This window comes from Crinia signifera, chromosome 3 (genome assembly GCF_055691185.1).
Source record: "Crinia signifera chromosome 3, ASM5569118v1, whole genome shotgun sequence".
In the NCBI taxonomy this organism is placed as follows: domain Eukaryota; kingdom Metazoa; phylum Chordata; class Amphibia; order Anura; family Myobatrachidae; genus Crinia; species Crinia signifera.
The window spans coordinates 179,921,085-179,944,416 of NC_139219.1; the positions used below are offsets into that span (position 1 = coordinate 179,921,085).

General features: G+C 44.1%; 1 protein-coding gene and 1 long non-coding RNA gene across 2 annotated transcripts in view; both read right to left on the reverse strand.

Annotated features, from left to right (window-relative positions):
* Nucleotides 1-23,332, reverse strand: part of LOC146064010 (uncharacterized) — a 227,719-nt gene that overhangs the window by 83,519 nt on the left and 120,868 nt on the right. The gene's annotated exons all lie outside the window — the stretch shown is intronic.
* LOC146064009 (uncharacterized) overlaps nucleotides 1-23,332 on the reverse strand; it is a 37,024-nt gene that overhangs the window by 942 nt on the left and 12,750 nt on the right. The window contains exon 2 of the mRNA XM_083177007.1: nucleotides 121-189. The gene's annotated coding sequence lies outside the window, so the exon portion shown is untranslated. The remainder of the gene's footprint in view (nucleotides 1-120; nucleotides 190-23,332) is intronic.

The following is a 23,332-nucleotide window of genomic DNA, read 5'->3' on the forward strand; positions in this document are numbered from 1 at the left end:
CACATTACATTCATGTCCGTTGCAATGTAGCAGCTGGAGATGACTGTAATGTGATTTATTATTTGATGTGACATGGGTGTGTGTACTGTATGTGTAATGGCCTGTGGTTTGAACATTTACCTGCTTCCACAGATGCGGCACCATCGGAGCTTCTTTTCTTGGATGCTTGATCACTTCGGGATGGACCCACTGTGAAAGGAAAGATCGTCAGACTTTATGTACCGAGCAATGAAGATGCTTTTGTGCAAAATCATCAAATAAATTAAAATAATGGACAAATTTACCTTTGGTTTAGGGCTATATTATTTACTATTCATATTTTTACATTGATGTTTTGCACCTGTAGTTGGCAAATCTGTGGTATGTAGGCATGACTGCTAAACCACCAGTACACCAATGTTTTTGGGCCACATACATATGAAGCTGTTAGAAAATTTTTTACAGTGTGGAACAATAGATATGCAGTTGTGGAACTACAAGGCCCAGCATTCTGATCATTTTTAAAGTAGGTGTAAACTATTGCCATTGACAGACCTTGCTGGGCTATGTAGTTCCACAGCACCACATTAATTAGTATAACAATACAAAATAACATTGCAGTTTAAATACATTGGCATGTATGTTTCATATTGCAGGTGGTGACACTTACCAGCTAGGGGTGGGCTTGCCTGCCTATCGGTATCCGCAATGTGCATCCCAGGCAGGACCTCAGGGGGGATAATTCTTTGGAGCTTCACCTTATATGATGTGTAGGATATTGTGGTGGGGCTTCCTCCGCCAGTCTTGGTGGCCTCCTCCATCTCCATGGCCATTTTCTTTTTCAGCTGCCGCTTGATGTTGTTAAACCGCTTTTTAATGTTTTTTATTAGCCTCTTGCGGTGACTGACAGCGTTGACCGCCTGGGTGATGTCCTTCCACATACCACGTTTAAGATGTGAGGTGTTCTTGTGCTGGTTTTTCCCCAGTAAGCGGTCATACAGGGGTATGATGGCCTGGACAAGCGCCACATTCTCCTCATAGCTGAATCTGACCTTTCTCCTGTCACGGCTAAAGGGCTGGATGGAGTCGTGTGGTGCACAGGAACCGGAGACGGACCAGGAGGAGTAGGATTGAAACGTGCAGGTTTAATAACGGATTTCATAAATGATAAACTTCACTCAAATACTTCTTTAAGTGACAGTTGGAATAAATTAAATAGAGTCCAGCACAATACTAATAACGGGCAGGGAAATCTGGAAACGTATACTTGGTGAGCCAGAGTACATAGATGAGGATCCGGAAGGAGGTTGATTAGATGACAGAAGAAATGGATCCGGATGACTGAAAGATGATGGAATGAATGAGTTGTATGAAGGAGGACAGCGGGAAGCTGTGCAGGGTAATTCTGGGACACAAGCAGGAACAAGCACTAGGTAGGACTTGCAGCATTGGTGTCAGGAGAAAACTTCCTTGTAGCAAGATGCAGGGAGCAAGGCACCAGAGTCAGGAGAGAAAGAGCCAGGATCCGGGAATCAGCTAGGAGTTGTGAATGACTCCAAAGACTCATTGCACTGACACTGAACAGCCTAGGCAGATCCCCTATATCCCCAGGGGATGGCTGCCATTGGCTGTCAGCACAGGATGAGGAGGGAACCTCCACTCTGGGCCAATCTGTCTCCTGCCCTCAACCAAGATGGCGACGCCGGCCTCCCGGCACCACTACTGCTGCCATCCCTACCCAGAGCTGCCGCTACCCGCACACCGCAGACCGGGGCCTGCACACGCTAGCCGGCGGCGGGCGCGGACGGGTGAGTACTGTACCCGCCGCGCTCCGTCGCGGCTACGTGTGACAGTACCCCCCCTTTTCAGGGTGACCCCAGGGCGCCTATGGGCCTTGTGCGGATTTCTCTGGAGAAATTGCTTTACCAGTTTTGGAGCGTGCAAATCAATGGAATCCACCCAAGAGTTCTCTTCGGGACCAAACCCAACCCATTCCACCAGATACTGGGTACGAGAATTGCGGCAACGAGAGTCTATAATGCGTCTTACCTCGAATTCAGCCCCACTTTCGGAGTTAATCTTGGGCGGTTTGGGAATCTTCTTTTGATAAGAGTTCAACCTTAAAGGCTTGAGGAGGGACACATGGAAGGAATTCGAAATCCTTAGGGAAGGAGGAAGTTGAAGTCTATAAGCGACAGGATTAATGACTTGGATGATAGGGTATGGCCCAATGAACCGGGGAGCCAGCTTCATAGAGGGCAGACGGAGGCGTATATGGCGGGTAGACAGCCATACCCGGTCTCCGACTTTCAATCTGGGCGCTGCCCTTCTTTTCCTGTCTGCCATCCTCTTGTATCGGGCGGAAGATTTAAGAAGAGCGGTGTGGACATCCGACCAGATTTTAGCAAAGCGTTGTAATGAAGTGGTTGCTGCAGGAACTTCGGAAGAGGATAATTCTGAGAAATCCGGAGATCGTGGATGTTTGCCGAATACTGTAAAGAAGGGGGTGGTTCCGGAGGAAGAGTGATAGGAGTTGTTATGCATATATTCTGCCCACGGGAGAAGATCCACCCAGTCATCTTGGGAAGACGAGACAAACAGTCGGATAAAGGCCTCCAAGTCTTGATTCACCCGTTCTGTCTGGCCGTTGGTCTGGGGATGAAAGGCAGTGGAAAACTTGAGTTTGACCTGTACCGCGGCACAGAGAGCTCTCCAGAACTTTGCAACGAACTGTACTCCGCGGTCGGATACAATCTCTTTGGGCAGTCCGTGAAGTTTAAAAATGGTTGAGATGAATAGCTGAGCCAGTACTGGAGCAGAGGGGAGACCTTTTAGTGGGAAAAAATGGACCATTTTCGAGAATCGGTCGACCACTACCCAGATTGCGGTATGACCTTTTGAGGGAGGTAGTTCGCAAATGAAGTCCATTGACAGATGGGTCCATGGTTCTGTGGGAATGGTTAGAGGGCGGAGAGGACCAGCGGGAGTTGTTCTGGGCACTTTATGCTGAGCACATCTTACACAAGAGGCAACGAAGTTGGTTACGTCGTGGCGGATGGTTGGCCACCAATAAGAACGTGACAGGAACATCAAGGTCTTTTGTGCTCCTGCGTGCCCTGCGAAGCGGGAAGAATGTGCCCATGACAATATTTTCTTGCGAAGTTCGGGGGGAACGAACGTTTTACCTGGAGGAGGAGATGGCTGTACGGTTACTTGGGCGAAGACCAGCGGATCGAGGATTGGACGAGGAGGTGTCTCTAGGTCAGAGGTCGTCTCAAAGGAGCGGGATAGAGCGTCTGCCTTAGTATTCGTGGTTCCAGGTCGGAATTTAATTTGGAAATCAAAGCGTTCAAAAAACATGGCCCAACGGGCTTGGCGGGCAGTAAGGCACTGAGCCTGTTTAAGAAAGGACAGATTTTTGTGGTCTGAATACACGGTGATCTTATGTCGTGCCCCCTCCAGAAGGTATCGCCACTCCTCTAACGCAGTTTTGACTGCAAGCAACTCCTGTTCCCCGATGGGGTAATTCTTCTCTGCTGGGAGGAATTTTTTGGAGAGGAAGGCACAAGGGTGTAATTCTTGATCCTCACCTTTTTGTGACAAGATGGCCCCGATCCCTTCCGAGGATGCGTCCACCTCGAGAATGAAGGGCCTGTCGAGGTCTGGTTGGAGGAGGATTGGTGCCGTCATGAATGCTCTCTTTAACTGCTGGAAGGCAGAGGATGCTTCTGGCGACCATCGGCTTGGATCAGCTCCCTTGCAAGTGAGAGCAGTGAGGGGAGCAGCGATAGTAGAGAAGTTCCGGATAAATCGCCGGTAATAGTTTGAGAACCCTAGGAATCTCTGAATTCCTTTGAGTGTTGTGGGGGCTGCCCAGTCTTGGATGGCTCTCACCTTCTCTGGGTCCATTTCTATCCCAGTGGCGGAGAGAATGTGACCCAAGAATGGAATGGACGTGACCTCAAAAACGCACTTCTCCAACTTGCAGAACAGTTGATTTTGGCGAAGACGTCGTAGGACTTCGGACACTGTCTGTCTGTGAAGTTGGAGATTTGGAGAGAAGATGAGTATATCGTCTAGATAGACTACTATGGAGTGGTACAGCAAGTCCCGAAAGATATCATTTACAAACTGTTGGAAGACAGCGGGGGCGTTACAAAGGCCGAAGGGCATCACCAGGTATTCATAGTGGCCGTCGCGCGTGTTAAAAGCCGTCTTCCACTCGTCACCTGGACGGATCCGGATCAAATTGTAGGCCCCTCGCAGGTCCAATTTAGTAAAGATTGCTGCCCCTCTGATCTTGTCGAATAGTTCTGCGATAAGGGGTAAGGGATAGCGGTTTTTAATGGTGATGTCGTTCAGGCCCCTATAGTCGATACATGGCCGAAGACCGCCATCTTTCTTTTTCACAAAGAAAAACCCGGCCCCGGCCGGAGAAGTAGATGGTCGAATGAAACCTTTGTTTAAGTTCTCTTGAATGTACGAGGACATGGCCTCAGTCTCAGGTAGCGACAGGGGATAGATGCGGCCACGAGGAGGGAATTTCCCGGCCACCAGCTCTATCGGGCAGTCCCAAGGACGGTGAGGAGGCAGGGTGTCGGCACCACCTTTACTGAATACATCGGTAAATGAACGATATGGTGCGGGTATCGACAAGGGTGGAGCTGAAGAGGATGAAGGACAGTTACCCTCACGTTGTGGATGGGTCTGGTAGACCGGAAGGATCTGAGGAATGCAAGTAGACTGGCAATCTGTTCCCCAGGCCTTGACCTCCATATTGGTCCAATCGATGTGTGGGTTATGTTTGGAGAGCCAGGGAAGGCCCAGGACCATTTGGTGTGAGGACTGTGGAAGAATGAAGAATTCGAGGGTCTCTTGATGTAGAGCTCCTATGAGCAGTGTCACCGGGGTGGTCTGATGGGTGATTTGTCCACTACGAATTCGACTCCCATCCACTGCAGTGAGGACCAGCGAGTGATCCAGGGGTTGCACAGGCAGGGCATGTTGGGTAACAAAAGAAGAAGAAAGGAAGTTTCCCGCTGCTCCAGAGTCCAATAGGGCCTGAACTCTTTTTCTCCCTTGGGGACACACAAGGGTAACCGGAATGGTGGAATCAGAAGAAGAGGGAGATGGAAGCAAGACTCCTAATCGGACCTCCCTCGGGGAGATTAGGAGCGGTCGTTTCCCGGCCGCAGCGGGCAGGAAGCCAATAAGTGAGCTGAGGAGCCACAGTACATGCATAGATTCTCTCGCCGTCTTCGGGACTTCTCTTCGAGAGAGAGACGGGAGCGGTTGATTTGCATGGGCTCATCTGTTGACACCGCAGGAGGCGGGGTTGGTTTGGAGGCTGGTGCGACATTGGAAGGAAATCGAGGGCGAAGGCGATCAGAGCGATTCCTCTCAAGTTGGCGTTCTTGGAGTCGCAGATCGACTTTGTTACATAATGAAATGAGTTCAGCCAGGGTGGAAGGAGAATCGCGAGTTGCTAACTCGTCCTTGATGCGCCCGGCTAGGCCGTTCCAGAAGGCAGATACGAGAGCCTCTTCGTTCCATCTGAGTTCGGAAGCCAGGGTTTGAAATTGTACGACATATTGTCCCACTGGGCGACTGCCCTGACGAATCCTTAGGATCTCCGTGGCTGCGGAGGACACTCTGCCAGGCTCGTCGAAGATGCGACGGAAGGAGGCCACAAATTCTTCATAGTTATTGAGGATGGGATCCGCACGCTCCCAAAGGGGGGACACCCACTCCAGGGCTGGACCCGCCAGTAGGGACACTATGTAAGCCACCCGAGTCTTGGGAGAGGGGAAATTGGAAGGCTGGAGGGTAAAATGGACGTCACATTGATTCAGGAATCCTCGACACCCCCTCGGGGACCCGTCATATTTACTGGGGGTTGACAGGTGTAGCTGGTGAGGAGCAGCTGGCCCAGGGGGAGCAGCAGGGGCCGAAGCTCCGGAGGTTGGTGCTGCTGAAACTGAGGGAGCCGCCTGAGGTGATGACAAGGTCTGGAGAAATTGAGCCACTTGACGCTGGGTAGTCTCTACTTGTTCCAATCGAGCCATGATGCCTTGAAGAACATCCGTCATGGAGGCCTGTGCTTCACCCGATTCCATCGGGTCAGTGCAAACTGTCACGGCTAAAGGGCTGGATGGAGTCGTGTGGTGCACAGGAACCGGAGACGGACCAGGAGGAGTAGGATTGAAACGTGCAGGTTTAATAACGGATTTCATAAATGATAAACTTCACTCAAATACTTCTTTAAGTGACAGTTGGAATAAATTAAATAGAGTCCAGCACAATACTAATAACGGGCAGGGAAATCTGGAAACGTATACTTGGTGAGCCAGAGTACATAGATGAGGATCCGGAAGGAGGTTGATTAGATGACAGAAGAAATGGATCCGGATGACTGAAAGATGATGGAATGAATGAGTTGTATGAAGGAGGACAGCGGGAAGCTGTGCAGGGTAATTCTGGGACACAAGCAGGAACAAGCACTAGGTAGGACTTGCAGCATTGGTGTCAGGAGAAAACTTCCTTGTAGCAAGATGCAGGGAGCAAGGCACCAGAGTCAGGAGAGAAAGAGCCAGGATCCGGGAATCAGCTAGGAGTTGTGAATGACTCCAAAGACTCATTGCACTGACACTGAACAGCCTAGGCAGATCCCCTATATCCCCAGGGGATGGCTGCCATTGGCTGTCAGCACAGGATGAGGAGGGAACCTCCACTCTGGGCCAATCTGTCTCCTGCCCTCAACCAAGATGGCGACGCCGGCCTCCCGGCACCACTACTGCTGCCATCCCTACCCAGAGCTGCCGCTACCCGCACACCGCAGACCGGGGCCTGCACACGCTAGCCGGCGGCGGGTGCGGACGGGTGAGTACTGTACCCGCCGCGCTCCGTCGCGGCTACGTGTGACATCTCCCACTTTTGGTGCGGCCAGCTTCACCCTCCTCCTCATCCTCTATATCTTCCACATGCATGTCAAAATCCTCCTCCATGCCAGTGTCTTCCTCCTCCTCCTTCTCCTCCTCCTCACCTCCATCTCGGAGATGTGGCCCTCCTGCAGCTTCTGTGGGGTATGGGCAAGGTCCTGGCTACAGGATGGGGATGCCAGCGGATCCTCCACCTCCTCCTGCTGGGCCTGATCCGCCAGGGCCTGGTCTGGGGCTGCCCTTGCAGTGGCCATGGTGGCTGCCACACTGCTGCCACTCCCTGTAATGGAGGTCGACCTCACCAGTCCTCTGCTGCCTCTCCCACTGGCTCCTCTTGCCTGGCTGCTGCCACTGCTCCCTCTGCCACTGGCCCCTCTTCCTCTGGTCACACTGCCACTGCTCCCTCTGCCACTGGCCCCTCTGCCACTCCTCACTCTGCCACCAACACCTCTTCCTCTTCTCACACTGCCACTGCTCCTCTCCATGCTTCTTCCTATCAAAGAGTGAAATGGCGCCAATGCCCCTTTATATAGGGGGTGTGATGCATAATGGAGGGGACCTAGGTGGGCCAATAGATTAGATGGTTATTTGGCATGTGGAGACAGTCTTGTAAATCGCACTCCGGTTGGTCTAAAATTCGCACATGACCGGCAGAAGAAATCACACTTTTTAGTGACATAATTTCGCATCAATTCGCCACAAATCGCACTACATTGCACTTTTTAGCCTCTAATGCGCATCCCATTAAATATGCGAATTATGACTAAAAAATGCGATTTCTGAAAGTGCGAAGAGCGGCGATATGGAGTGCGAAAAATATATGCGCTTTTCTCTCAGCCCATAGAATGTCACCCCACATGTACATCAGTATTCACAGCCTTTGCCATAAAGTTCAAAATTGAGCTCAGGTGCATCCTGTTTCGACTGTTCATCCTTCCTACAGCTTGGAGTCCAACTATGGTAAATTCTGTTGATTGAACATGTGTGTCTTACCAGTACTGCATTTCTTTCTTGCAGCCTGGTGTGGTGTGGCTGAAAGTATGTAATTTATAAACCAAAGCACCTGTGAGGAATTACCTCTAGAATGCTGGGTGTGTCTGTCACTTTTCTGCCAGTCTAGAAGGTGGAGGATGAGTATAAAGGCCCCCATACAGTAGTGTGATTTGGCCTGTTTTCAACCAATTCCTACAGATTGGGCTGAGAAATTGGGTGAAATATGACCAAATTGTATTTGTTTGACATCCAAATCGACCCGATGCATGTTCCATGAGTCAGACGTCGGACCTGCTGCACATCGTGGGTGCATTTTATCACCTGCAATGTATCACATCAGATTTCCCCTGAACTCTATTGGCAGCTCAACAGGAGTCCTCTTACATGCGATAAATCGCATGCGACTCACTGTGTCTTCATTTTAGATTAAATTTTGTTTGAAGCTCTGAAACAATTAAGTGTGACAACTATGCAAAAAATAATAAATCAGGAAGGGGCAAACAACTTTCAACTTTTTCACACCACTGTACAGGTATAAACATAAACAATAAAATACAAAGTATTACAATCAATGGCGCTAAAAAGAGCAGCACTTTCCTAGCCAGGAGTTACCTTCCTGGAATACTAATATACAATACAATAGAAAATAAGGAAAAGCGCCCACAGTTAGGCAATGGTGCTTACGTCCCAGTCTCTGATTCAGGTCTTAAAGAGTGTTTGGCTTTCTTTCTCAGTGGAACATGTGGAAAAATGGGACAGAAAAGTGGGACAGAAAAGAAAAAAAGACAATGTGTAGTCCAAATTTTTCAAATGGGGTACAATATTCTTAGGTTTCTTGGACCAGTAGAACTTCTAGTGGTCCAAGAAGCCTAAGAATACTGTACCCCATTTGAAACATTTGGACTACACATTGTCTTTTTTTCTTTTCTATCCCATTTTTCCACATGTTCCACTGAGAAAGAAAGCCAAAGACTCTTTAAGACCTGAATCAGAGACTGGGACGTAAGCACCATTGCCTAACTGTGGGCGCTTTTCCTTATTTTCTATTGTATTATAACATAAACAGATGGATTAAAAAAACCACAATACATTTTATAAATTTACAAACTCAGCATTGTAGAAATGAGCCACGAAAGCAGAGCTCTATGTTACTTTTCCATGCCTAGAAGCCACAGTTCCCTTCTTATTACTGAAAAATATTAAATAAAAATGCACAGTGATACAATGCACAGGAGTTTCCAGCGGTTCCTGCACTACCATAGTCTTTCATTATATAAAAAAAAGACTTTTTAGAGAGAAATTTAAATACACATCTGGGGATTGCTCACACCTCATAGAGGTTTGCTCACACCTCATAGAGGTCTAAGCAAAAGTAGTCGATGTTTTGTAATATCCCATGGAGATGCACTGAGTAAGGCTCCTGTAGGACTTCGCATTTAATTGAATATTTTCCTTAATGTTCTCCCACCATGTCATACATTTTATGTGCTTATATTGAGAGAGAGAAGGGGACAGTAACTATTATTTAATACAATACAACACACAGTGATAACTGTTGCAGTAATGTAATTGATTGCAATTGATTTAAACTGTTCTGACACCTTCTGTAAAAGTCTCATACTGTACATGTTAGTCTGTCAAAACATTATCGTAGTTTACAAAATTCCTGACAGTGAAAACACATCCCTAAGACTGAGCTCTAAAAAACATTAAATTGCCTACTTAGCAAAAGTTCCTTTATTCTGACAATTCTGAAAAAGAAAATTATTTTTGATACAATGTAAAGATATTCTGCAACGCTTTACAGAGGAATATTTGAACAATCACATCAGTCCCTGTCCCAATGGAGCTTACAATCTATACTCCCTACCACATGTACATGCACATAGATTTCACTCTTGGGTTAATTTTGTTGGGAGCCATATAACCTACCAGTATATTTTGGAATGTAGGTGGAAACTCACGCAAGCATTGGGACAATTCCGAAACTCCACACAGTTAGAGCCATGGTGGAAATCGATCCCATGACCTCAGTGCTGTAAGGCAGTAATGCTAAACATAACACTGTCCTTATAATGCGAAATCCAATCTGGACAAATTTATAAAAAAATGTAAAACAATTCAAAAGAGAACCCTGTGATAATAACACTAACGCCTACAATATGAACAGGTTTCTCTGCCCTAAGAAAAGCAAAGACCCAGCCTGTGTGATCAGCTACAGTATGTGTGTCTGATGGTGTAAAAAAAATTCATACTCACCTGACCATGGAATAAGGATTGGTGCCCCTGTGAATGCTGCTGGTGATTGGGGCTCCCTGCTTCTCCTGTAAACTACAGTGCAGCCAAGTGATACTGCAAAGTGGCAGCTCACTTAACAGCATTGGAGGTCACAACAGCATGACTGGTAGCCCTCCAGAAGCTCTGTTTACTCATCTCCAGTGTAGATCAAGGTTGGGGGTTTATCACTGCGATGGGGAGGAAGGTACCAGCAGAGGCTGTAGTGGCGATGTTGGCATTGGCTCAGTCATTAACCTGTAGTGGCTTTTTTTCCTCACAAGCTCTATCGCTGCAAGCGATAATTGATCTGTTAATGCCTTGCGGATTGGGACGATATTATCACCTCAGATGCGGATGGTGATAAATCAGCCCCTTAGAGGAACTGCATACACAGTATGTGGATATGAGAGTAAAGGGGAATACAGTAGATAGGCTAGCAGCATCATAAAATCATTCACTTCCCCCCTCTTTCCAGCACAGCATAAGGAAGCAACCCTATTAAGCTCAACCAGTTAGGAGGCAAGAGGGTATAAGAAAACAATATTCAGTTGTGTTAATTGAGGTGTAAGTCAATGTTAAGTTATCATATAAAAAAGAAAATAAATATTAAAAGAAAAAAACAACACAAAAGGAAATGAAAAGAAAGGGAATACATGTATGAAAAAAAAACTTGCCTTTGGTCAAGTTTACTTTGCCTGTAATGTTATTAAGGGAAGGGGCTAACTCATGCGTTTTTTAGCAGACAGATCAGTGCTCAAAGTGGAGCAGTATTGAATGGTATGATATACCGTTACTTTATTTCCCCACTGACTTCGCACTGCAGAAATTATTTACAAGCTAAGGAGAGGTGAGAGAGATCTACAGTACCTATGTACTATGAGTAGAATAGAATGTGAGGGGAACCGCTATCACCGCTGTCTTGTTTCACTTAGACAAGCAGCAGCAGCCGAAGCCTAGCCATCAGAGAGAGGCAGAACAGCTGGAAGGAGCCCATTGCCTGCGGGTGTATGGGGAAAGCCCCCATGCCATTAACCCCTGGCCATTCTATAAAATTTTCCATATCCCCACTGAATTCCCAATTCGACCACTGAGACAGATTGGTTATGCTCTCTATAAAATCAAGGATCTGGCTAGGTGATACCCCTTAACATTTTCCATATGATAAGATGTAATGTGTATGTGGCCAATTGTATGGGCATATGATTTATTACAATAGGTTTGGGTAGTGAGCGAAGTTGCTCAGTACACCCCTCCACATAATGTTATAGGGCAATATGTATTGATGATAGCATTTATCATTCTATGGGGCTTGGTGTACCACGGGACCACAGCAGATATTGGAGAAATCTTCTACAGACCTTTTTAATACATATGGGTATTCATTTGCCTTAAAGTAAACCTTCAAAAACATTTGTTTGGTGGTTTTATGATGCATTTCCCTTTAATACATCCCACAAATGGTAAAGCAAGCAAATGTAGGGCTATAGCCATATATTCTCCATTGCTTAGTGTCGTGTCATTATTGTAATCTTATGTTGAGAATAAATTAGACAATGGGACAAATAGCTTCTCTTTCTTTAACCAGTGCATTTGATTTACTATGAATTCTGAAAACATATTCACAGAAAATATGTATACTACTGAGATGCTCTTGCATATTTAAATGATTAAAATAATTGCCATATACTCTAGACACTATCCCATCTGTAAATCTCTATTATTGTTCAGTGAAATAGTCAATCACATAGGCTGAGGTTGCCATATGGCTTGTTCTGCTAAGGTAAACTTTTAAATCATCAATTGAGAAATGGAACAGTGCCTAAATTACCATGATAAATGGGATTGGTTCATTGAACTAAGCAAACACTCTATGCACTGAGCATCTCTAGAATGCTATTATATTACAATGTAGTTATTTTAGCCAAAATATTTTTGAGTACAATTCACTTCAATTGATCAGTACATTATAAAAAGTGAAAAAAGTGGAAAATAGTTATGCACTTTTAGTTAAAATGATATCTATGTAATCCGTATAAGTCATCTGCTTGTTTATATATTTCTCTGCTATAGCCTTTTGTCACGTAGGACCTTATTATGGTTCACTCTCAGAGGCAAATTCCTTCTCAAATGGACCAAACCATGTGCACTGCAGGTGGGGCAGATGTAACATGTTCATAGAGAATTAGATTTGGGTGAGTTATTTTGTTTCTGTGCAGGGAAAATACTGACTGCTTTACTTCTACACTGCAATATAGATCTCACTTTGAAGAAAAACCCCACCCAAATCTAATTCTATCTGCACATGTTATATCTGCCCCCCCCCCCCCCTGCAGTGCACATGGTTTTGTCCATTTGAGAATTAATTTTCCTCTAAGAGTGAACCAGAATAAGGCCCTTAATGCTTATATGTATCATGCTGTTTAACATCTTGGGGTTGATTTATTACAATTTTTACTAAAATAATGTGAAAAGGGATGTCTTAACGCCCTTTTCCCATAATTTTAGTTTCACTTAAATGTATGAAAGTGCTTTTGGAGCTATTTTCAGGAAAAAAAAAACTGCAGTGACAGCCCTGTCATAATAACCCTGGGTCTAGTAAATATAATAGCCGATGGGGGGGGGGGTTCATACTACTGTGTGTTGTACATGCCTTTACTGTTGATGTAGGATGCTGTGTTTTTTGAAGGCATGTATAAAGTGATTTCAGTTGATGTTAGATTAGATAGTGTTTGCAGTACAGTAGGTGGTTGGTGGTCTGCTTAAACAGTCTAGTGGGTTGGAGAGGGTGCAAGAAAACCAGTGATGGATTCACAGCAGCACTTTCTTTCAAAGACAACACACATTTTTATTTTCTGTTCAAGTATCAATAGTATTATCTAATCAATATATGACCTGTTGGTTCATTTACTCAAATGCAGAATGTTACAGCATTCCCAACAAAAATTCAAATATTTTCTCATTAAAAATTAAAACCTAGGTCCATTTTTCACTATCACATCTGTGCTAACTAGTAGCAAAAAAAATAAATGTGAATTTATTTACCTTGACATTGTACCTGCCACTGAAGTGCCACCATGATTGTTAGATGTCATATATATTTTATAAAACTGTCATGTGTTTCTATTTCTGCTCTGTAGCCTTGGGCCATTGCTATTGAAAATAAATTGGGAGTTGTGAAATGGTCATCGAAAAAATTACGTCCAATGTTTTTTAATGGCTGTAAAGGAATGTAAATGTTTGAAATATTGATGTGGAAACAAAAAGAGTTCCAAAATACACTTCACAATTTCACCTGTTTTTAACAATGTTGGGGTTGCTTTGAGAAAACCGAAGCATACAAATTATTTTAGAACTTAAACACAATAGGGTTCACAACTACATATACCGGTAACTTCATTTCAATGCTAAGTGTAAATAAATATTGTCCTGGTACAAATAGGTTGAGTATAGTAGTTCAAGAAGGTAAGTTTTATTCTTGACAGAACGTGTACAGTACAGAGGAAGACAGCAGTGGACATGTTAAATAGCATATACCAAAAAAAGTTGGGTTTTCAGTTCTTTATTGTATCTTCTAAGTAAAGATTTGTGTAGAGCCCTTTCTTTTGGCTTTAGTTGTGTTTCTCATTCATCACTGTGTTTTCGTTTTGACAAGACCACTCTCAAGTGTTTTAGTTCATATTTTGGCTTGGTTTGAAATGAAAATGAAATAAAAACAAATCTATAATTATTTGTAAAAAAAATAAATTAAGGTTAATGAAAACAGATAAAATCATGTCATTTTTTTCAATCCAAAATCAAAATATTGGATCTCCTAAGATACATGTCTGCTTCTAAGGGGATACTGGTTATTGTCAGACCATCTCCTGGTAACATGTGTTATTATGCATATTACTGTTAATATTATATTGCATGGGTCTTCAAACTGTGGCCCTCCAGATGTTTTGAAACTACAAATCCCAGCATGCCTTGCCACAGTTTTAACACTCCCTTATAGCAAAACTGTGGCAAGGCATGCTGGGATTTGTAGTTTCACAACATCTGGAGGGCCACAGTTTGAAGACCCATGTAATATACTGGGTTATACTAAATACAAATGTAATTATTACAGTAAACACACAGAATAAGACAGACAACTTGTACTACCTGAGGTTTTCCTTCTCCACTAGGACATCATAAAATCTTGCCTTCACAGGCAATGAAAACTGTCGAAATGCATAATCTAATGTAAATTTAGATATTCCCTTACTACATTAAAAGCCATATGATAATAATGGTAATAAATCACAAAGTGTATCACTTAAATGTCTTTCAAACAGGAATCTAGTAATGGATATGCTCTGTAAAAGATCTGTTGAAATCATCTGAAACCATTACCTTGGTTATATGACAATAGACGATAACTTTAATAGAAATATTCTTTTATTCCAAGTTTTTCTCTTTTTTTTTTTACTTTGTACAATTTATTGCTTTTGTGTACAACATAATTCACTCTGGAAGTACAAAATTTGTCACTGACATTTAATGCAAGCCTAAGGGAATGGATAAAATTAGCTAGTTAGCAACTTAACCTGCAAAAAACACAGTGGGATGAACAAATTTCTGCCATCAAAGCAAATGACTAACATTTAGCAGGTATTTTTATTTTTTATTTTATTTTTTGCACTGTCCTATTTCTTGAAGAAAAAAAAAAAGTCAGGCTAACATTTTGTCAAGGTCCTAAATCTTCCTCACAGTCTATTTCTTAATGGTTTCAAGTAAATGACTATCCAGAGGATAATTAGCCACTGTGCTGTCGTATCGTGTCAGGTCACAGCTGGATTTAGTCAGCATTAACCTTTGGAGAGAATTGGAATATCAGTATCATTTAAAATTAAAGGCGCGTAAGCAGGCATTTCAGGAGATGTGAGAAAAGTAATTGTCTGTAAATTGTTTGACCTTGAGATTTAATTGCATGCACAACACACGTTCTATCAAGAACCCTGGACTGTCTTCTTTCTCTCATTTCCAAGTTCCAGCCTGGCTTGCACAGCTTATTAAGCTACATGTGGGTTCTTCAGTAAAATATTAAAGACTGCTTTTCATACAAAACAAAATGCTTTTGAGAGAGGAAAGCTTTACTGATGAAATAATTTTACTTTGAAATAAATAGGCTTGTGGAATTTAAGTTGCATAAAATGAAAACTGTATATTTAGAAAAATATTCAGTGTTAAGCTTACCTTTTTTCTATAGCTAACATGTTTGCATATTTTGTCTTATTCCCTATTCCCTAATGAGACAGCTTATGCTTTCAAAGTCCCTGAAGCTAAGCGTATCTCTCAGCAGCCTACACTCTTAATAATGAAACTTCATAATTCCACAAAACTAAAATGGCCAATCAGCTTCCTAGGCATAGCCTTCAGGTATCCTACTCCATGCATTATTTATGTGGTACTCGGGCCAGGAAACTCACTTGCGTGTATTAGAAGTCTAATTAATATTTAATTACTTTTGAGAGGACACTTGACAATACAGTATTGGTCAATAAATACTATATTAACATAGCATGAGTACTTAGAGATGCACAGTGCACTGTCACACAAATACAGGAACCTTTTTACTAGCTTCTATTCATATTCTGTTTTCAGGCTGGCTGAAATGGATGTTTTTGTGCTGTGCAGTTGCTTAGGACCCATGCTTGGTTTTTTTTAGCATCCTGAGAACAAGCACACAAATACAAGGTGTGTGCAGTAAGTTTCCAGATGCACAAAAAAGTATATTTACATACAACATAAATATTACAGAAGAATTCGTCAGATGAGTATATATGGGAAGCAGCTAGACCAGTCCAAAGCAGGTATGTCTTCTATATGCTGGATAATGGGGTCTACTGCATCGTCCAGTAACTCAAAAGATATTCAACACATCCCTTTTGCCAACTACTGTGAGCTATGTTGTTTCATTTACTTACAATTTTGTCTATGCTTTTAATTATGATGAGCACAACATTTGCCCATTCTCTACAATTAGGAAAACATTTTTTTAAATGGTCATCCAGGTTAAATTCCTCTATCTCCTGTAAACCTCAACAGTTTCTATCACAAATAAGATTTTCTATCAGCAGGCAAGAAGGCTAGACTTAAAATTAGCACTTTGAGTTGGTCTAAACTCTAAAGCCACAAGATATCTTGCCCTTGTTTACTGCATGTAATTATTTGTCTTGTCAGTTAGCTTATTTAGTTGAGTGGGTGCCAACGCTGACAATGTTACTATATGTATGAGGGTCCACAAAATTCCCAACAAAGATATAAAGTACAACCAAAAAGAGTAGAGTAATTATTTGGAACCATAACAAATATATGTGACTAATGTGCTATTAAAACTAAAATAATAATTAGTTAAGCAAAATTGAGAAAACAATTACTTTATGAGAAGATTTTGTCTCTACCCTTCAAGCTCTGTTGGTGGCTACTAAAAAAAAAATGGTACTTATATGTTAGTTGGGCGCCCACTAAGCTATTTGCTTAGTTTTCCGTGTCCGCTCGCCGCACTTCGGGCTCGGTGGCTCGCTGCGCTCGCCACACTATATAAAATCAACTCCACGCGGACATGGATAGTGGGGGTATGAGCATACTAACTATAGTGGGCTCCCAACTAACATATAAGTACCAAAAAAACTAATGTTACTCTTTTGGTCTTACAGGCTTTGATTCTTTGGATTTTAAATTGATGTTCTGCTCTTTGGTGCAAGTACTGACCCAGCACCTTAGCTAAGCTCAGCAAACTGTATCATGACAATATTTGGGCAACATTTTGCATCATTACCAACCATAACATTTATTATGATGACTTAAAGTATACACCAGAGAATGACTTGTAGCAACATTAGCATAATATCAGAGATCCAATGTCAGCAAAAGATGCAGTCATGGATGCCACTGCTTTTGACTCTGAATTAGTCCCTTAATGAGTCTTGGACTATAATATTTCTATATTCATCAGTGTTTTATCATGGAATAACAATAGATACTTTTTTTTAAAGGATGAGAACTTTTTTTATCACTAATAAACAAATATCAAAAATTATATATTTGACTGATCTCTTGACACTTGCAGGAGTGCCTCAGGTAAGTGGTGGATTTGCCACTAGACAAAAAGGCAGCTGCCTACCACCCTGTGTCTCTTTATCCCCTCCCTACCACCCTGCATCTCTCTATCCCCTCCCTCCACCCTGCCTCTCTCTATCCCCTCCCTCCACCCTGCCTCTCTCTATCCCCTCCCTCCACCCTGTGTCTCTCTATCCCATGGGTCTTCAAACTGTGGCCCTCCAGATGTTGTGAAACTACAAATCCCAGCATGTCTTGCCACAGTTTTGCTATAAGGGAGTGTTAAAACTGTGGCAAGGCATGCTGGGATTTGTAGTTTCACAACATCTGGAGGGCCACAGTTTGAAAACCCATGCTCTATCCCCTCCCTACCACTCTGCATCTCTCTATCTCCTCCCTACCACCCTGAGTCTATCAATGCCCCCCTACTGCCCTGCATCTCTCTTTACCCTCCCTATCACCCTGCATCTAACTATGACCTCCCTGCATCTCTCTCTCTCCCCTCTCAACCACTCTGCATATGGCTATCCCCTCCCTACACACTACATCTCTCTAACCCTTCTCTACCATTCTGCCCATCTCTATCCCCTTCCTACTGCCCTGCATCTCACTATCCCCTCCATACCACCCAGCATGACACTATCTCCTCCCTACCAACCTGCTTCTCTCTATGCCCTTCCTATCATCCTACATCTAACTATGCCCTTCCTATCACCCTACATCTGACTATGCCCTCCCTATCACCCTCTATCTCTTTTTCCTTTCCCTACAATTCTGCCCCCCCTACTGCCATGCATCTCACAATCCCCCCCATACCACCCAGCCTCTCAATATCTTATTCCGACCAGTCTGCATCTCTCTATGCCCTTTTTATCGACCCGCATCTCTATCCCCTCTCTACCGCCCTGTGTCTCACTTTCCCCTTCCTACTGCCCTACATCTCACTATCCCCTCCCTACCACCTGGCATCTCACTTTCCCTTCCCTACCACCCTGTATCTCTTCATGCCATCCCTACCGCCCTGTGTCTCTCTGTGCCCTCCCTACCTCCCTTCGGAAATAGCGGTGGAGATTGTATACCCCCATAATGTTAACCTCTTTGCAGTTGGAATATACACAAGGTAATGAACCAAATTTCGATTCCAAAATTGAAAAAAGTTATTCAAATCAAAACAATTAATTTTAAATTATCCAAATAGTTTGAATAACTCTAAATGTACCATTATATTTATTTATTAAACCAGATGTGCATCATTTACACTGCAGTAACAAATGCTCCAATTGCTTATTATTTAGTGGTGCCTTCCAAAGGTCCTGAATAAGAACTAATACTCAACTTGTTGGGGACCTTAAATGCTATTCACTATGATCAAACCAAACTTTAATAAATATAGCAATATTCTGTTTCCAATTGCTATAGATAAACAAACTTTAATATGTACACAGAATGGATGTTACTCACTTGGGGCAATCTCCACAGATAGCTGAACTCAATCAAGATGACACAGAGGGAGATCAGTCGATATTTAGCTTATTCAACAGGCACATGGAAGAAAAACAAGCTGTACAAACTAGAATGTGTCAGAAAATGTGATGTTTTGCTAGCCTCTGGTGAAGTTTTTCATGGATTAAGTACTGACGGACAACAAATGGAAAACCCTTTAGAAAGTAGTATTAGCAAGGCTAACTGAATAACAAGTAATACAGAACACAACCACAGGAGGCAGGGGCATTACTAGAACTTTGTGAGTCCAATAGCAAAATATTGAAGCCCCCACCAAATCAAGTCTACACACACACAAATATAGGACACATATCACTTTTTACATTTACACAACCTTCTGACCCAAGACCAACATTGCTTTGTGACTAGATCAAAAACCTTTGCAATCTGGCTTGACCAATTTACAGTACATGTAATCCTCATCTATCAAATGCCTTTTTCCCTATTATTTTAATAGGGAATACACACGGCTCGATTTCATCTATTTTTCTATTTGATTTTGGTTATATAAGCAAAATTGGAAAAAAAAAACGTATTCGATTTCGATTCGATACCAATATGCGGCCCTGTGGCATTGAAATTGAATAGACAAATAGACTGTGCAGGCAAGACTATACAATACAGATTTGTACTATATAGTCCAAAACAATTGTGTACACCACGCCATGCAATTCAATCCCAATTCGATACTGACTGAATAGAAATTAAATCGCACCATGTGTGCACCCCTTATCCTCTTACAGTAACTCTCTGTCTGCTGTCAACCAATTTTATTAGTTGACAATTTTCTAGCACAATGGAATATTCTGGCACTAAATGTTAATTATTATTAATAGAGATGAGCGGGTCCGGATCCCCGAGATCCGACAGATCCGAATATCGGGTATCCGGGTCAGATCCGAGCCTGCTCGGGAGTTCCCGCCTGAATTCCGGACCAATAACGAGGCTGAACGTCATCATCGCGCTGTCGGATTCTCGCGGGAGCGGGATCTTATAAAAGACGCACGCGCGCCCCGCCATCTTCACTCCAATCTTGGAGAGGGAAGAGGGTGGTTGGGAAGCTCCGTGTGCTCCGTGCTGTGCTCTGTGCCATGTGCTCCGTGACCTGACCTGTGCCCTCACTGCCCTGTGCTGTGCTCCGTGCCATGTGCTCCGTGCTGTGCTGTGCTCCGTGACCTGCCCTATGCCCTCACTGCCCTGTGCTGTGCTCCGTGACCTGCCATGTGCCCTCACTGCCCTGTGCTGTGCTCCGTGACTTGCCCTGTGCCCTCACTGCCCTGTGCTGTGCTCCGTGACCTGCCCTGTGCCCTCACTGCCCTGTGTTTTAGACTTGAGAGTCAGTGACTGTTTATAGGCCTGAGCCATGTAGTGTGATTTAACTAACTAGGTGCTGCAGTGCTCACACGCAGGGGCTTCAGTGTCCACTGTCCAGGGGCTGTCCTGTGGCCCGTGCCCTGTTGTGATTTATTTAGCCCTAAGCCCTGTGTTGTGATTTATTTAGCCCTGAACCCTGTGTTTTTTGTGATTTAACTAACTCAGTGCTGCAGTGCTCACACGCAGGGGCTGCAGTGCTGCTGAGTAGTGAGTATCCCCTGTGTACAGGGGCTGCAGTAATACAAGGGGCTGTGTCCAGTGTGACGGCCTATATCTTATCCATTGTCCAGTGTCACGAGTCACTCACGACATATATCCTGTGTCCTGTCCTGTGTGACGACTGACGACATATCCTGTGTCCAGTGTGACGACATATATCCTGTGTCCAGTGTGACGACATATATCCTGTGTCCAGTGTGACGACATATATCCTGTGTCCAGTGTGACGACATATATTCTGTGTCCAGTGTCACAAGTCACAACATATATCCTGTGTCCAGTGTGACATGTAATGTGTGCCGGCATATATCCATTGTCCAGCGTGACATATATCCATTGTCCAGTGTGACAACATATATCCTGTGTCCAGTGTGACGACATATATCCAGTGTCCAGTGTGACGACAATATATCCTGTGTCCAGTGTCACAAGTCACAACATATATCCTGTGTCCAGTGTGACATGTAATGTGTGCCGGCATATATCCTGTGTCCAGCGTGACATATATCCATTGTCCAGTGTGACGACATATATCCAGTGTCCAGTGTGACGACATATATCTAGTGTCCAGTGTGACGACATATATCCAGTGTCCAGTGTGACGACATATATCCAGTGTCCAGTGTGACGACATATATTCTGTGTCCAGTGTGACGACATATATTCTGTGTCCAGTGGGACGACATATATCCAGTGTGACGACATATATCCAGTGTCCAGAGTGACGACATATATCCTGTGTCCAGTGTCACAAGTCACAACATATATCCTGTGTCCAGTGTGACATGTAATGTGTGCCGGCATATATCCTGTGTCCAGCGTGACATATATCCATTGTCCAGTGTGACGACATATATCCTGTGTCCACTGTGACGACATATATCCAGTGTCCAGTGTGACAACATATATCCTGTGTCCAGTGTGACGACATATATCCTGTGTCCACTGTGACGACATATATCCTGTGTCCAGTGTGACGACATATATCCTGTCTCCAGTGTGACGACATATATCCTGTGTCCAGTGTGACGAAATATATCCAGTGTCCAGTGTGACGACTTATATCCTGTGTCCAGTGTGACGACATATATCCTGTGTCCAGTGTGACGACATATATCCTGTGTCCAGTGTGACGACATATATCCAGTCTCCAGTGTGACGACATATATCCTGGGTCCAGTGTGACGACATATATCCTGTGTCCAGTGTGACGACATATATCCTGTCTCCAGTGTGACGACATATATCCGGTGTCCAGTGTGACGACATATATCCAGTGTCCAGTGTGACAACATATATCCTTTGTCCAGTGTGACGACATCTATCCAGTGTCCAGTGTGACGACAATATATCCTGTGTCCAGTGTCACAAGTCACAACATATATCCTGTGTCCAGTGTGACATGTAATGTGTGCCGGCATATATCCTGTGTCCAGCGTGACATATATCCATTGTCCAGTGTGACGACATATATCCAGTGTCCAGTGTGACGACATATATCCTGTGTCCAGTGTGACGACATATATCCTGTGTCCAGTGTGACGACATATATCCAGTGGCCAGTGTGACGACAATATATCCTGTGTCCAGTGTCACAAGTCACAAGATATATCCTGTGTCCAGTGTGACATGTAATGTGTGCTGGCATATATCCTGTGTCCAGCGTGACATATATCCATTGTCCAGTGTGACGACATATATCCAGTGTCCAGTGTGACGACATATATCCAGTGTCCAGTGTGACGACATATATCCAGTGTCCAGTGGGACGACATATATCCAGTGTCCAGTGTGACGACATATATCCTGTGTCCAGTGTGACGACACATATTCTGTGTCCAGTGGGACGACATATATCCAGTGTGACGACATATATCCAGTGTCCAGAGTGACGACATATATCCTGTGTCCAGTGTGACGACATATATCATGTGTCCAGTGTGACGACATATATCCTGTGTCCAGTGTGACGACATATATTCTATGTCCAGTGGGACGACATATATCCAGTGTGACGACATATATCCAGTGTCCAGAGTGACGACATATATCCTGTGTCCAGTGTGACGACATATATCATGTGTCCAGTGGGACGACATATATCCAGTGTGACGACATATATCCAGTGTCCAGAGTGACGACATATATCCTGTGTCCAGTGTGACGACATATATCCAGTGTCCAGTGTGACGACATATATCCTGTGTCCAGTGTGACGACATATATCCTGTGTCCAGTGTGACGACATATATTCTGTGTCCAGTGGGACGACATATATCCAGTGTGACGACATATATCCAGTGTCCAGAGTGACGACATATATCCAGTGTCCAGTGTGACGACATATATCCAGTGTCCAGTGTGACATATATCCATTGTCCAGTGTGACTACATATATCCAGTGTCCAGTGTGACAGGGGCTGTGTCCAGTGTACAGGGGCTGTGTCCAGTGTACAGGGGTTGTGTCCAGTATACAGGAGCTGTGTACAGGAGCTGTGTCCAGTGTCCAGGGGCTGTGTCCACAGTAATGGGCTGTGTCCATTGTCTAGGGGCTGTGTCCAGGGTGACGGGCTGTGTCCAGTGTCCAGGGACAGTGTCCAGTGTGAAGGCTATGTCCAGTGTACAGGAGCTGTGTCCAGAGGCTGTGTCCAGTGTGACGGCTGTGTCCATTGTCCAGGGGCTGTGTCCAGGGTGACGGGCTGTGTCCAGTGTACAAGAGCTGTGTCCAGAGGCTGTGTCCATTGTCCAGGGGCTGTGTCCAGGGTGATGGGCTGTGTCCAGTGTACAAGAGCTGTATCCAGAGGCTGTGTCCATTGTCCAGGGGCTGTGTCCAGGGTGACGGGCTGTGTCCAGTGTACAGGGGCAGTGTCCAGGGGCTGTGTCCAGGGGCAGTGTCCAGTGTCCAAGGGGCTGTGTCCAGTGTAAAGTAAGAAAAATAAATAAAAGTAATAAATAAAATAAAAACA